The sequence below is a fragment of the Pristis pectinata genome, chromosome 40, assembly GCF_009764475.1.
Source record: "Pristis pectinata isolate sPriPec2 chromosome 40, sPriPec2.1.pri, whole genome shotgun sequence".
Taxonomy (NCBI): Eukaryota; Metazoa; Chordata; class Chondrichthyes; order Rhinopristiformes; family Pristidae; genus Pristis; species Pristis pectinata.
The window spans coordinates 4,378,400-4,391,495 of NC_067443.1; the positions used below are offsets into that span (position 1 = coordinate 4,378,400).

A 13,096-nucleotide genomic window follows, 5' to 3' on the forward strand; every position below is an offset into this window, starting at 1 on the left:
TGTGTAATGAATTGACCTGTACGATCGGTGTGCAAGACAAGTTTTTCACTGTATCTCGGTACAAGTGACAATAATAAACCAGTACCAATAAGGACAGTGAAATTCCTTCCATGAATAGTGAATGAATCAGATGGGTTTTACAATTTGGTAGTTTCATTGTCAGCATTACCGATATTAGCTGTTTATTCCAGAATTTAATTACTTAGATTTAAGTGGCCCAGATGTGGTGGCAGGACTTAAAATTCATGTCTGCAGATATTGATCTGACAACCGATATGGGACTAAACCCACTCACCACTTTGCTATTATGCCTGCTTAACTTTGCAACAGCAAGAATTTAAAAAACGCAAATACAGTTAACCTGCAAAAGTTGGATAAGATTGCAACGTTTGTTGTTGCATTCAGTGGTATGAGAGCAGAGACATACAGCACTTCAGCTCAACTTATCCATGCCAACCAAGTTGATGAACTGAGCCAGTCCCTTTTGCTTGCGTTTGGGCTACATCCCTCTGAACCTTTGCTATCCGTGTACCTGTCCAAATGTATTTTAAATGTCTACCACTTCCTCTGGCAGCTCATTCCACAGACCCATTACCCTCTGTGTGGAAAAACCTACCCCTTTAAATCTTTCCCCTCTCGCTTTAAACTCCACCCTCTTGCTTTGGATTTCCCTGCCCTGGGGTAAAGATTGTGACCATTCACCTTATCTTCACCCCCATGATTTTACACACCTCTGTCAGCTCACCTCTCAACATCTTACGCTCCAGGGAAAAAAGTCCCAGCCTCTCCTTATAATTCAGACCCTCCAGTTCCACGAAGATCCTCAAATCTTTTTTTGCACCCTTTCCAGTTTAATGACATGTGAAATTTAATCGCTCCTGCCACTCTTTGCTGGCTCACAGGCCTAACCCTGTCCTTTCCACCACTCCCCACTTCGTCTACATCATAAAGCTTAGAATTTCAGAACTGCTACAGCACTGTGGCATGGCTAGTAGAGGTCATGGCTCCAGTAATCTTGGTCTGTGTGGAGTTTGCACTCCTCCCTGTGAGCATGTGGGTTTCCTCTGAGAAAGTAAAGGGTTAAGAAATTGTGACTGCACATATAACTGATGAAATACCATGCATGCAAGCCCCTGACTCAAGACCAGGTGGTGATTACTGCGTCTGGAACTTGACTGTAAGCCAATTATACTAAACAATGTGTGAGGTTTTGTCTTAAAACAATGAGTGTGATGGTTGTCTTTGCATCTTAGGCTCCCCAATTGAAATTGGTGTAGCCGCATGGTTTAAGTGTGTGACAAGGACTGTATAAATTTATGTCTGCCCCTTTGTATTGTGGAGACCTCCAATAAAGACTGTGCATGAAAGTCAGAGGAGAATTCTCCCTGGCAGTATACTGCTAATAAACACATTTTAACAGAATTAATCCACGGCACTGTGTGATTTTGCAGCAGGCAGGAGTGAGAACTTAAAATTGGGATAACACCTCCAGGAGCTCCGGTTTTCTCCCACCTTCCAAAGAAATGAATCAGCCACAGTAAATTACCCCCAGCCTGTCAGTGGGTAGTAGAATATGAGGGGAAAACAAAATAGGATTAACACAAATGGGTGCTTGTCAGTGGGCAGAGACACGGTGGGCTGAAGGGACAGTTCCCATGGTGCTGCCTTGGTGAAGCAGCCGGCATAATCAAAGACCCCACCCACCCGTTCATTCTCTCTTCTCTCCTCTTCCATCGGGTAGAAGATATAGGAGCCTGAGGGCACGTACCACCAGACTTAAGGACAGTTTCTACCCCACTGTGATAAGACTATTGAACGGTTCCCTTATACAATGAGATGGACTCTGACCTCACGATCTACCTTGTTGTGACCTTGCACCTTATTGCACTGCACTTTCTCTGTAGCTGTGACACTTTACTCTGTACTGTTATTGTTTTTACCTCTACTACCTCAATGCACTCTGTACTAACTCAATGTAACTGCACAGTGTAATGAATTTACCTGTACGATCAGTTTGCAAGACAAGTTTTTCACTGTACCTCGGTACGAGTGACAACAATAAACCAATATGATTCCATCAGCACTCATTCACCCAAATGAGAGCTCCCTGGTAAAGCAATCCCACTGGTTCCATCCCCATTTTATCCATAGCCAATTCCCCCCCCCCCCCCCCCAAGTACTTATCCAATTCCCCCTTGAAAGCCCCGATCCTGATTCTACCTCCCCATCAGGCAGGGAATTACAGGGCATGGAGAAATTATTCCTCGCAACCCTTTGCATAACCAGTTAAATCCACTCTCCCCAGCCCCTGGATCATCTGGAAATGAGAACAGTTTTCCTCTGTTGGTCCCGTCCAAACTATTCATGATCTTGAACAACACTACAAATCTCCTCTTGATCTTCCTTAGTTCAAGGGCAGTAATTCCAGATTCTCCAGTCAAACCTTCCAGCCGAAATCGCTCATCCCTAGGACCACGTTACATTTCCAACTTCCTCCACTTGTAATGTGGAGACCAGAAGATATAGGGGCAGAATTAGGCCATTTGGCCCATTGTGTCTGGTCCATCATTCAATCATGGCTGATTTTCTTTTTAACCCCATTCTCCCCATAACCCTTAACCCCCTCACCAATCAAGAACCCATCAATCTCTGCCTTCAATACACCCAATGACTTGGCCTCCACCGCCCTCTGTAGTAACGGATTCACCGCCCTCTGGCTGAAGAACTTCCTCCTCATCTCAGTTTTAAAGGGACGTCCCTTTATTCTGAGGCTGTGCCCTCAAATCCCAGACTCTTCCACTGATGGGAACATCCTCTCCACATCCACTCTATCCAGGCCTTTCAGTATCTGGTAGGTTTCAAGGAGATTCCCCGCACCCCCCCCCCCCCCCCCCCCCCCAAATCCTTCTAAACTCCATCGAGCACAGGCCCAGAGACATCAAACGCTCTCAGATGTTAAGCTTTTCATTCCCGGAATCATTTTTGTAAACTTCCTCTGGAAGCTCTCCATTAACCTGAAACCTTAACTGTTTCTCTCTCCCTGCAAAAAATTGTCAACATTTTCTAATTTAATCTAGCATTTCATTATGCTTTGTGTGTATGTGTGAGAGAGAGAGCGCGAGAGGAACAGAATCAGAAGGAAACGGGACTAAAACCATGAGGAATTGCAGCATTAAGGGGCAAGATCAAGGGAAGCAGATCTGCAAAGGTCTTTCAAAGAGCAGGCAAAGGTATTGCGGGCCAGATGGCTTCACTCTGTGGTGTGTGGTTCTATTAATAAGCTGCTGGACCAGTCTTTTTTTCAGAGAAATTAGGAGGTGTTGTTGATAGTGAAGGTTATTGTAGAATACAGGGGAATCTTGATCAGTTAGGGAAGTGGGCCGAGGAGCGGCAAATGGATTTACATACAGATAAGTGTGAGGTGATGCATTTTGGAAAGTCAAACCAACGTAGGACTTATACTATGAGTGGTTGGGGACCAGGGAGTGTAATGGAAAAGAGGGACCTAGGAGTACAAGTGCATAGTTTGTTGAAAGCAGCATTACAGAAAGATGGGGTGGTGAAAAAGGCGTTTAGCACAGGGGCCTTCATCGGTCAGGGCATTGAGCATAGGAGTTGGGACATTATGTTGCAGTTGTACAAGTCGTTTGTGAGGCCGCACTTAGAGGACTGTGCACAGTTTTGGTCGCCCTGTTATAGGAAAGATGTGGTTAAACTGGAAAGAGTGCGGAAAAGGTTTACGAAGATATCACCAGAACTGAGTTATACAGAGAGGTTATAGGGAGAGGTCGGCCAAGCTAGATCTTTATTTCTTGGAGCGTAGGAGAATGAGGGTTGATCTCATAGAGGTTTATAAAATCATGAGGGGCATAGATAAAGTGGATGGTAACAGTCTTTTCCCCAGGGTAGGGTAGTTCACAACTAGGGGACATAGATTTAGGGTGAGAGGGGAAAGATTTAAAAGGGACCTGAGGGGCAAATTTTTCCACATAGAGGGTGGTGAGAATATGGAACGAGCTGCCAGAAGAAGTGATTGAGGTACAATAGTATCATTTAAGCACTTGGATAGGTACATGGGGCGGGGGCGTGCATGGAGGGATATAGGCCGAACACAGGAAATTGGGACGAGCTGGGTGGGCACCATGGTTGGCACGGACTCGGGCTGTATCCGTGCTGTATTGCTCTTTGACTCCAATTCAAACTGATTCAGCTTCTTTCTTCCTCCTCTCCTCATCTCTTACCCCATCCTTTTCTGGAACTTAATGCCTTTCAAGACATCCCAAAGCATCTTGCAGATGATTAATATTAATTTTTGAAAATGATTTCACTCAAGATGTAAGAAACGTGAGCTTACTTGCACACAAACCAGCTTCCACGGATGTCCATCTATGGATGATTGTGGGATAAATTTTGACCCCAGGACAGTGGGGAGAATGTCCCCAATCTTCTGTCAAATTGTTTACACCTCCCGACAGCAGGTGGGACATTTGAAAGAAAAAAATGCACCTCCAACTGTACACCCCATTCTCAATAGCATTGGACTGTTGGCCTCAGTTTTCAGAAACAGGACTCACACCCAGAACACTGACTCAACAAGTGAGAATGTTACAAACTGAGCTTCAGATGACACAAAAATGGAGACATTATTTGTTTCTGTAGCCTTCAGGTTAACACTATTGTACACACTTGTCCTGTCTGCACTTCTTGCTGCCTCAAGGCGGCAACATCCATCATCAAGGATCCCCACCAACCAGACACAGCTCAGCACATCACAAAAACCAGCCTCCCCTCCATGGACTCTGTCGACACTTCCTGCTGCACCAGTAAAGCAGCCAACATAATCAAAGACTCCAACCACCCCGGTCACTCTCTCTTCTCCCGCCTCCCACCAGTAGAAGATACAACAGCCTGAATGCACGGACCACCAGGCTCAAAGACAGCTTCTATCCCGTTGTTATAAAACAACAGAATGGTCCCCTAGCATGATAAGATGACCTCACAATGTACCTCATTACAGCCTTGCAACTTATTGACTACCTGCAATGCATTTTCTCTGTAACTATAACACTTTATTTTGTTATTGTTTTACCTTGTACTACCTCAATGCACTGAATAATGTTGTAATGAAGTGATCTGCATGGCAAGATAAGTTTTTCCTTGTACCTCGGTACACGAGACAATAATAAACCAGTTTACCAATCATGCCAAGGGAGGGAGCGCTGCGTTGTTGGAGCTGCCACTCTTCAACTAAGTCAATAAACCAATGCCCCGGGATTCTTCAGATCCTGCAGCAATACTTGCAGAACCACCAACAGGACAATTCTTTTCTCCGAGGCAACAAAAGTCAATTAACCACACTTTTCCAACTCACTGTTATTTGCAGGATCTTGTAGCATGCAAATTAATCAGCACAGTAGCATACAAAACAACATTTACTATAACTTCTTTTTAAAAAAATATTCATTCAAGGGAAGTGAGCCTTGCAGGGCGAGCCAGTATTTAATTGCCCATGCCTAATTGCCCTTGAGGTGGTGGTGGTGATCTTTCTTCTTGAACCATAAGCAATCAAAAGTGATTCATACAAAATATACTGGGAGGTTTCTCAGAAGCATAACGAGGAACTTCATCAATGATATTTGACCATTACTTTAATATGACCCAATGCAGAAGTTTCACATATCAGTTACACTTTGTCAAGCATGACTCAAACAGGGAGCACTATAATGAGAATCATTTCCTGCTAATGCCAACTGGTCATGGGCATATACCCATCCAGCTTAAAAAATCTGCCTTATCACCAGTTAATTTTAATTGCCCATTTTTACAGTGCTTGGAACTTGGCAGCCTGACAGAATCTTAAACACCATCTTTTCAGTGCAACTCAGTGCACCTCATAACATGTCCAGATAAAACATCCAGATAAAACATCCTCCACATCACTTTGACCTACACCCCAGGAAGTTCATCATATTATAGCTGTCAGAACAGTATGCATTTAAAGAAACTTATTTTGAACAACATGTCGTTTTAAAGGCACTTTCCTACTCAATGCTCACAGACTGAACTGTGTAACAGGAAAATTTCTGTACTTAAAGCTCCAGTGATTGAATTTCCAATTAAAATGTGCACTAAATGTTCAAGCCCAGAGCAAAGTGCCAGTGTTCCCCTTGCAAATAAGAAGATATCTCACAAAATATGAAGCCTGTTTTGTAAATGTCCTGGGTTGGAAACTGCTTGACCTGAACTGATCCCATTCCCCTCCCTCCCTTTAAAACAAAACGATGTCAGCAACTTCAGAGCTCCCTCTCCCCCCCCCACTCTGCAACCTAACCTGTCGCGGCCCCGTCCGTCAAAGTGACAGGCAACGCGACCCCCCAATCAACTGCGCCGCCCCTGACCGCGCAGGGGAAAACCAACCAATGGCGAGCGCCCGGGAAGTCGGGACTTCCGTCAGGCTATCAGGTTTGGTTGTCGTTTCCCTCACACATACACATAAAAGATGTTTATTCCCTCCCCACCCGGCCCCTTCGTCTTATTTCAAACAAGGAAAATCAGCCGCAATAACCAACAGCGGGGGAGAAAGCGGTTCGACCGACCTTGGAGTGGGTGCTCTTAGTTACCCGCGGGGGGGGGGGGGTCCCGCCGCCCTCAGCTCGCCATCGTCTCTGCCGCTCGCAGCCGACTCCGGGCACGGCCGGCACTGCGCATGCGCCGAGAGCGCACGGCCCACTGCGCATGGGCCAGCAGTCGGCCGCTCACGCATGCGCCCGAAGCCACCCCACCCCACCCCACCACACCACCTGAAGACCTGCCCTCTCCACCAGCGGTCAAAGTCGGGTTTCTTGCCTTATGCCCAAGTCCGTGTGTGCACAGGTGCAATGGAAAACTTACTTGCAGCAGCATCACAGGCACACTGCATCATATAAGCAGCATTCACAAAAAAACATAAATTATTGGTATTGGTTTATTATTGTCACTTGTACCCAGGTACAGTGAAAAACTTGTCTTGCAAACCAACCGTACAGGTCAATTCATCACCCAGTGCAGTTACATTGAGTTGGTACAAAGTGCATTGAGGAAGTACGGGTAAAAACAATAACCGCATTATAGCAAGGATGTGGAGGCATTGGAGAGGGTGCAGAGGAGATTTACCAGGATGCTGCCTGGATTAGAGCGTATGGAATATGAGGAGAGGCTTAAGGTGCTAGGGCTTTATTCACTGGAAAGGAGGAGGATGAGGGGAGACATGATAGAGGTATATAAAATATTGAGAGGTATAGATAGAGTAGACAGTCAGCGCCTCCTTCCCGGGGCACCAATGCTCAAGACGAGAGGGCATGGCTTTAAGGTTATGGGTGGGAGGTTCAGGGGAGATGTCAGGGGGAGGTTTTTCACCCAGAGAGTGGTTGGTGCATGGAATGCACTGCCTGGGGTGGTGGTGGAGGCAGATACATTGGACAGGTTCAAGAGTTTGTTGGATAGGCACATGGAGGAATGTGAGATAGAGGGATATGCAGGAGGAAAGGTTTAGATAGTGTGAGGGTGGTTTGATGGACGGCACAACATGGTGGGCCGAAGGGCCTGTTTTGTGCTGTATGGTTCTATGGTTTTTAACAGTGCAGAGTAAAGCGTCACAGCTGCAGAGAAAGTGCAGTGCAATAAGGTGCAAGGTCACAACAAGGTAGATTGTGAAGTCATAGTCCATCTCATGAGGGAACTGTTCAATAGTCTTATCACAATTATACACAATTTTTAACAAGAAAGGACACAATCAGAACAAAAAGAAAGTCCATTGTCCTGCAAAGTGGTCCCAGTGTTGCTGTACTGAGGCAGTGATTAGGGTTGTGCTGGTTGGTTCAAGAACTGAATGGTTGAAGGGAAGTAGCTGTTCCTGAACCTGGTGGTGTGGGACTTCAGGCTTCTGCACCTCCTGCCTGATGGGAGCTGCAAGAAGATGGCACGGCCCAGATGGTGGGGATCTTTGACGATGGGTGTTGCCTTCCTGAGGCAGCACAAGAGGCGCTGCCCCAAGAAGGCAACATCCGTGGTGGGGAGGGATGTGCCCGTGATGTATTTGGGCAGAGTCCACTACTCAGTGCAACTTTTTACGTTCCTGCGTGTTCGAATTGCCTTACCAGACCATGAAGCAGCCAGTCAGGATACTTTCAACAGTACATCTGTAGAAGTTTGTTAGAGTGTTCGGTGATAAACCGAACCTCCTTAACCTTCTAAGAAAGTGAAGACGCTGGTGCACTTTCCTTATGGTTGCATCTATGTGCTGGGTCCAGGACAGGTCATCTGATATATTAACGCCCAGGGATTTAAAGCTGCTGACTCTCTCCACTGCCGATCCCCTCAATGTAGACTGGCGCATGTTCGCCCTCCTGCCCCTTCCTGAAGTCGACAATCAGCTCTTTCATTTTGCTGACGTTGAGCAAGAGGTTGTTGTTGCAGCACTACTTGACTAGTGACTCATCACCGCCTGCGATTCATCCAACAACAGTTGTGTCATCCAGCAAATTTGAAAATGGCATTGGAGCTATGCTTAGCCACATAATCACGTGTGCATAAAGAGTAGAGCAGAGGGCTAAGCATACAGCCTTGAGGTGCACCTGTGTTGTTGGTCAGGAATAGTTTCATTTCTTGGTTTTCTTCATGTTGCACTGACCACTGATGGCTTCCAACTTCATCTACCCCTCATTAGCTGCTTGCCCATTCTCTATCACCCTTTCAGGCACTTTTCAAGACACTTAAATGTTCATACCAAATACTTGAGCGGCACATCTTTGACTCTCGTCAAACTCTCGTGTCTCTTTTTAACATTGGACACCATGATTGTCCTTGTTCTTGAAGCCACACTTAACTTATCACAGGGTATTGGTATTGGTTGGTATTATTCTGTACTATAATGCTCTCCTGATTTAGGGAACGATGTTAAGGCTTAGAAGCGGTCAAAATCAAAGCTGAGTTTACTGTCATGTGCACAAGTACATGTTCAAGGGAGGTTTGCTGAACTGATATCTGGAATGGACGAGTTGTCTTATAAGGTTGGTCTTTAGGGTTGCCTCTGTTAGAGGATATACCTACCATGGGAAATAGATTCTGACTACCCTATTTACAGCTCCCATAATTTAAATGTCAGGTCACTGCTTGGCCTCCTTCACTGCAGAGAAAACAAGCCCAGCCTATCCAATCTCTTCCCAAAACTTAACTAATCCAATTCAGCCAACACCCTGATGAATCTCCTCTCCTTCCAGTGAATCTGGAGGATTTTGCATAGTATTGGAGATAACATTCAAGGATCTTGAGGTGTTTACTGTAGTCCTCAAAAGCATTTAGAAGGCACACAAAAAAGTAATAATATTAGCACGAGTGGATATCATTGATGAAATTGCATTCAGATTGTTTTATGTGAGCATTCTGAGCTTGGTGGGGCAGGACAGGGGAGCAGCTTGAATCCAAGTTTGGCTTAGCAAATGGACAAACAAATGATACATTACAACCGTTGCATTTTTCAGATATTAAACCAAATCTCTTCGGTGGAAGAACAAATGATCTCTTCCCAATATCCCATAAACAAAATTTCTCATTGCAAATGACTTACTTACTGTACCCACACTGATCACTTTCTTTAAATGAGATATGGAATTGAATTTAGGAGCCGAGAGGTAATGTTGCAGCTGTATAGGACCCCGATTAGACCTCACTTGGAGCACTGTGCTCAGTTCTGGTCGCCTCACTACAGGAATGATGTGGAAGCCATAGAGAGGGTGCAGAGGAGATTTACAAGGATGTTGCCTGGATTGGGGAGCATGCCTTATGGAAACAGGTTGAGTGAACTCAGCTTTTTCTCCTTGGAGCGACGGAGGATGAGGGGGGGACCTGATAGAGGTGTATAAGATGATGAGAGGCATTGATCGTGTGGATAGTCAGAGGCTTTTCCCCAGGGCTGAAATGGTTGCTACAGGAGGACACAGGTTTAAGGTGCTGGGGAGTAGGTACAGAGGAGATGTCAGGGGTAAGTTTTTTACTCAGAGAGTGGTGAGTGCGTGGAATGGGCTGCCGGCAACGGTGGGGGAGGCGGATACGATAGGGTCTTTTAAGAGACTTTTGGACAGGTACATGGAGCTTAGAAAAATAGAGGGCTGTGGGTAAGCCTAGTAATTTCTAAGGTAGGGACATGTTCGGCACAGCTTTGTGGGCCGAAGGGCCTGAATTGTGCTGTAGCTTTTCTATGTTGCTATGTTAGGAAATAAATTGCTGGAGGAACTCAGTGGGTCAGGCAGGATCTGTGGAGGGAAATGGATAGTCGACATTTTGGTCAAGACTCTTCATTTGGACAGGAATTTCTACCCTCAGAGAAGGAATTTCTTCTCTCAGAAGGTGGTGAATCACTGGAATTCTCAAATCCAGTGTGCCGTACACATGTTTATCAAGGCTGACGTTAAGAGACCTTTGAATGATGGAGAAATCAAGGGGGAAGGAGATCTGGCAATGTAGTGGATTTGAGGCTATGATCTTCCAGAATGGCAGAGCAGAGAAAAGTGTGGATAATTCCTGATATTAGTTATGTTATAGATACAGAAATAAAATATAAGCAGGAATATCAGGGGGCATTAAAAGGGACATCGGGGCAGCTTCTTCACACAGAGGGTGGTGCGTATTTGGAATAGTGGTTGAAGCAGGCACAATAGCCATCTAGATAAGTACATGCATAGGACTTATGTCTCTGCTTCTTCGGGAGGCTAAAGAAATTTGGTTTGTCCCCTTTGACTCTCACCAACTTTTACCAATGCACCATAGAAAGCATCCTATCTGGATGTATCATGGCTTGGTACGGCAACTGCTCTGCCCAGGACTGCAAGAAACTGCAGAGAGTTGTGGACACAGCCCAGCGCATCACGGACACCAGCCTCCCCTCCTTGGGCTCTGTCTTTACCTCTCGCTGTCTTGGTGAAGCAGCCGGCATAGTCGAAGACCCCACCCACCCGGGTAATCCTCTCTTCTCTCCTCTTCCATCAGGTAGAAGATACAGGAGCCTGAGGGCACGTACCACCAGACTCAAGGACAGCTTCTACCCCACTGTGATAAGACTCTTGAACGGTTCCCTTATACGATGAGATGGACTATGACCTCACGCTCTACCTTGTTTTGACCTTGCACCTTATTGCACTGCACTTTCTCTGTAGCTGTGACACTTTGTACTGTAATTGTTTTTACCTGTACTACCTCAATGCACTCTGTACTAACTCAATGTAACTGCACTGTGTAATGAATTGACCTGTACAACTGGTTTGCAAGACAAGTTGTTCACTGTACCTCAGTACAAGTGCCAATAATAAACCAATACCAATACCAAATTTAGAGAGGTATGGGCCAAACAGGGACAGATGGGACTAGCTCCCTGGGCAACACAATCTGTATGGACGTCGGGCCGAAGGGCCTGGTTCTGTGCTGTAGGACTCTATGACGTGGAATCCTACTGTGCATACTTTCTTATCTGACATCAGTAACTATATTTCAGAAGCATCACATTGTCTGTACAGATCTTTGAGATATTCTGTGCTGCTGTGGAAAAGTAAAACTTGTCACAGACTGTAAATTAAATGTACGAAGGCCAGGAGAGCTCCCTCAAGTGGCTGACTAGGTAGCTGCAATGGATGCAGCCACACTGAATGACTGAGGTCCTGAAGACCAATTTCAATGGGGCAAGGAAGGAGGGGATTCCAACACTTGGGCTCCTTGCCAATGCCAGAAGGACTTAGCTTCCTAGATCTGATGACTTTCCAAAGAGCTCTTGCCGGGAAATGGCCACAGGCATTAAGTGAGGTTGGTATCCAACTCCTTGCAGGGCAGGCCGGTAGTGTAGTGGTTAGCATTGCGCTATTACAGCGCCAGCGACCCGGGTTCAATTCCGGCTGCTGTCTGTAAGGAGTTTGTACATTCTCCCCCTGTGTCTGCGTGGGTTTCCTCCGGGTGCTCCGGTTTCCTCCCACATTCCAAAGATGAACGGGTTAGGAAGTTGTGGGCGTGCTATGTTGGTGTCGGAAGTGTGGTGACACTTGCGGGCTGCCCCCAGAACACTCTACGCAAAAGATACATTTCACTGTGTGTTTCGATGTACACGTGACTAATAAAGAGATCTTATCTTATCCTATCAATATCATGCTGGCAAACATTACCCAAAGTCACTCATCAATGATCTGTGTTTATATAAAATCCCAAGGGTGTTTGGCAGAAATGTTGTGAGACACCGGACTTGCATTTCTATAGCACCTCTCTCCACTTTAGACTCCCAGAGCAATAGCACAGAAACAGGCCCTTTGGCCCAACTCGTCCATGCCGACCGAGGTGCCCACCTAAGCTCGTCCCATTTGCCTGAGTTTGGCCAGTATCCCTCTAAACCTTTACATGGAAAGGTTTCTGTATGTCCCAAAGAGGCTTACAGCAAGTGAGGTACTTTTGAAGTACAACCATCATTACTGTAGAGAAAACACAGCAGCCAATATGTGCACAGCAAGTCCCCTCAGGAGATAATGACTAAATTACAGATTTTAATAAAATTGCTTCCAGGATAAATTACAGATGAGGACAGCTCCCTGGGGCATATCTGAGTTTAATGTCCAACTTCATAAAGTCATAGAGTTGTACAGCACAGAAACAGGCCCTTCGGCCCACCATGTCCATGCAGACTTTTTTGCCCATCTACACTCATCCGCTTTTCCCACATTATGTCCTCCCTTCTATGCCTTGCCTGTACAATAGTCTGTCTAAATGTCTCTTCAACGTGGTGACTGTATCTGATTCCACTACCTCCTCTGGCAGCGCGTTCCAGATATTACCCACTCCGTGTAAAAAAATATTGCCCTCCTGTTGTTGACATCCCGACCATGGGAAAAAGATTCTAACTATCCAACTGATCTAATAATTTCCATCAGATCACCTCTCAGCCTCCTTCACTCCAGGGAAAACAAGCCCAGCCTATCCAATCTCTCCCCATAACTAAAGTCCTCCAATCCAGGCAATGTCCCGGTGAATCTCCTCTGCACTCTCCCCGGCACAACCACATCCTTCTAATCATGTGGCAGTGCAGTCA

At 45.8% G+C, this 13,096-nt stretch overlaps 1 protein-coding gene across 3 annotated transcripts in view; it reads right to left on the minus strand.

Moving 5' to 3' along the window:
- pi4kb (phosphatidylinositol 4-kinase, catalytic, beta) overlaps nucleotides 1–13,096 on the minus strand; it is a 599,336-nt gene that overhangs the window by 119,600 nt on the left and 466,640 nt on the right. For 2 of the 3 annotated variants that reach the window (XM_052045828.1, XM_052045827.1), the window contains exon 1: nucleotides 6,597–6,711. The gene's annotated coding sequence lies outside the window, so the exon portion shown is untranslated. Of the gene's footprint in view, nucleotides 1–6,596; nucleotides 6,712–13,096 lie in introns of those variants that run through there. The other variant, XM_052045826.1, reaches the window with a different exon arrangement.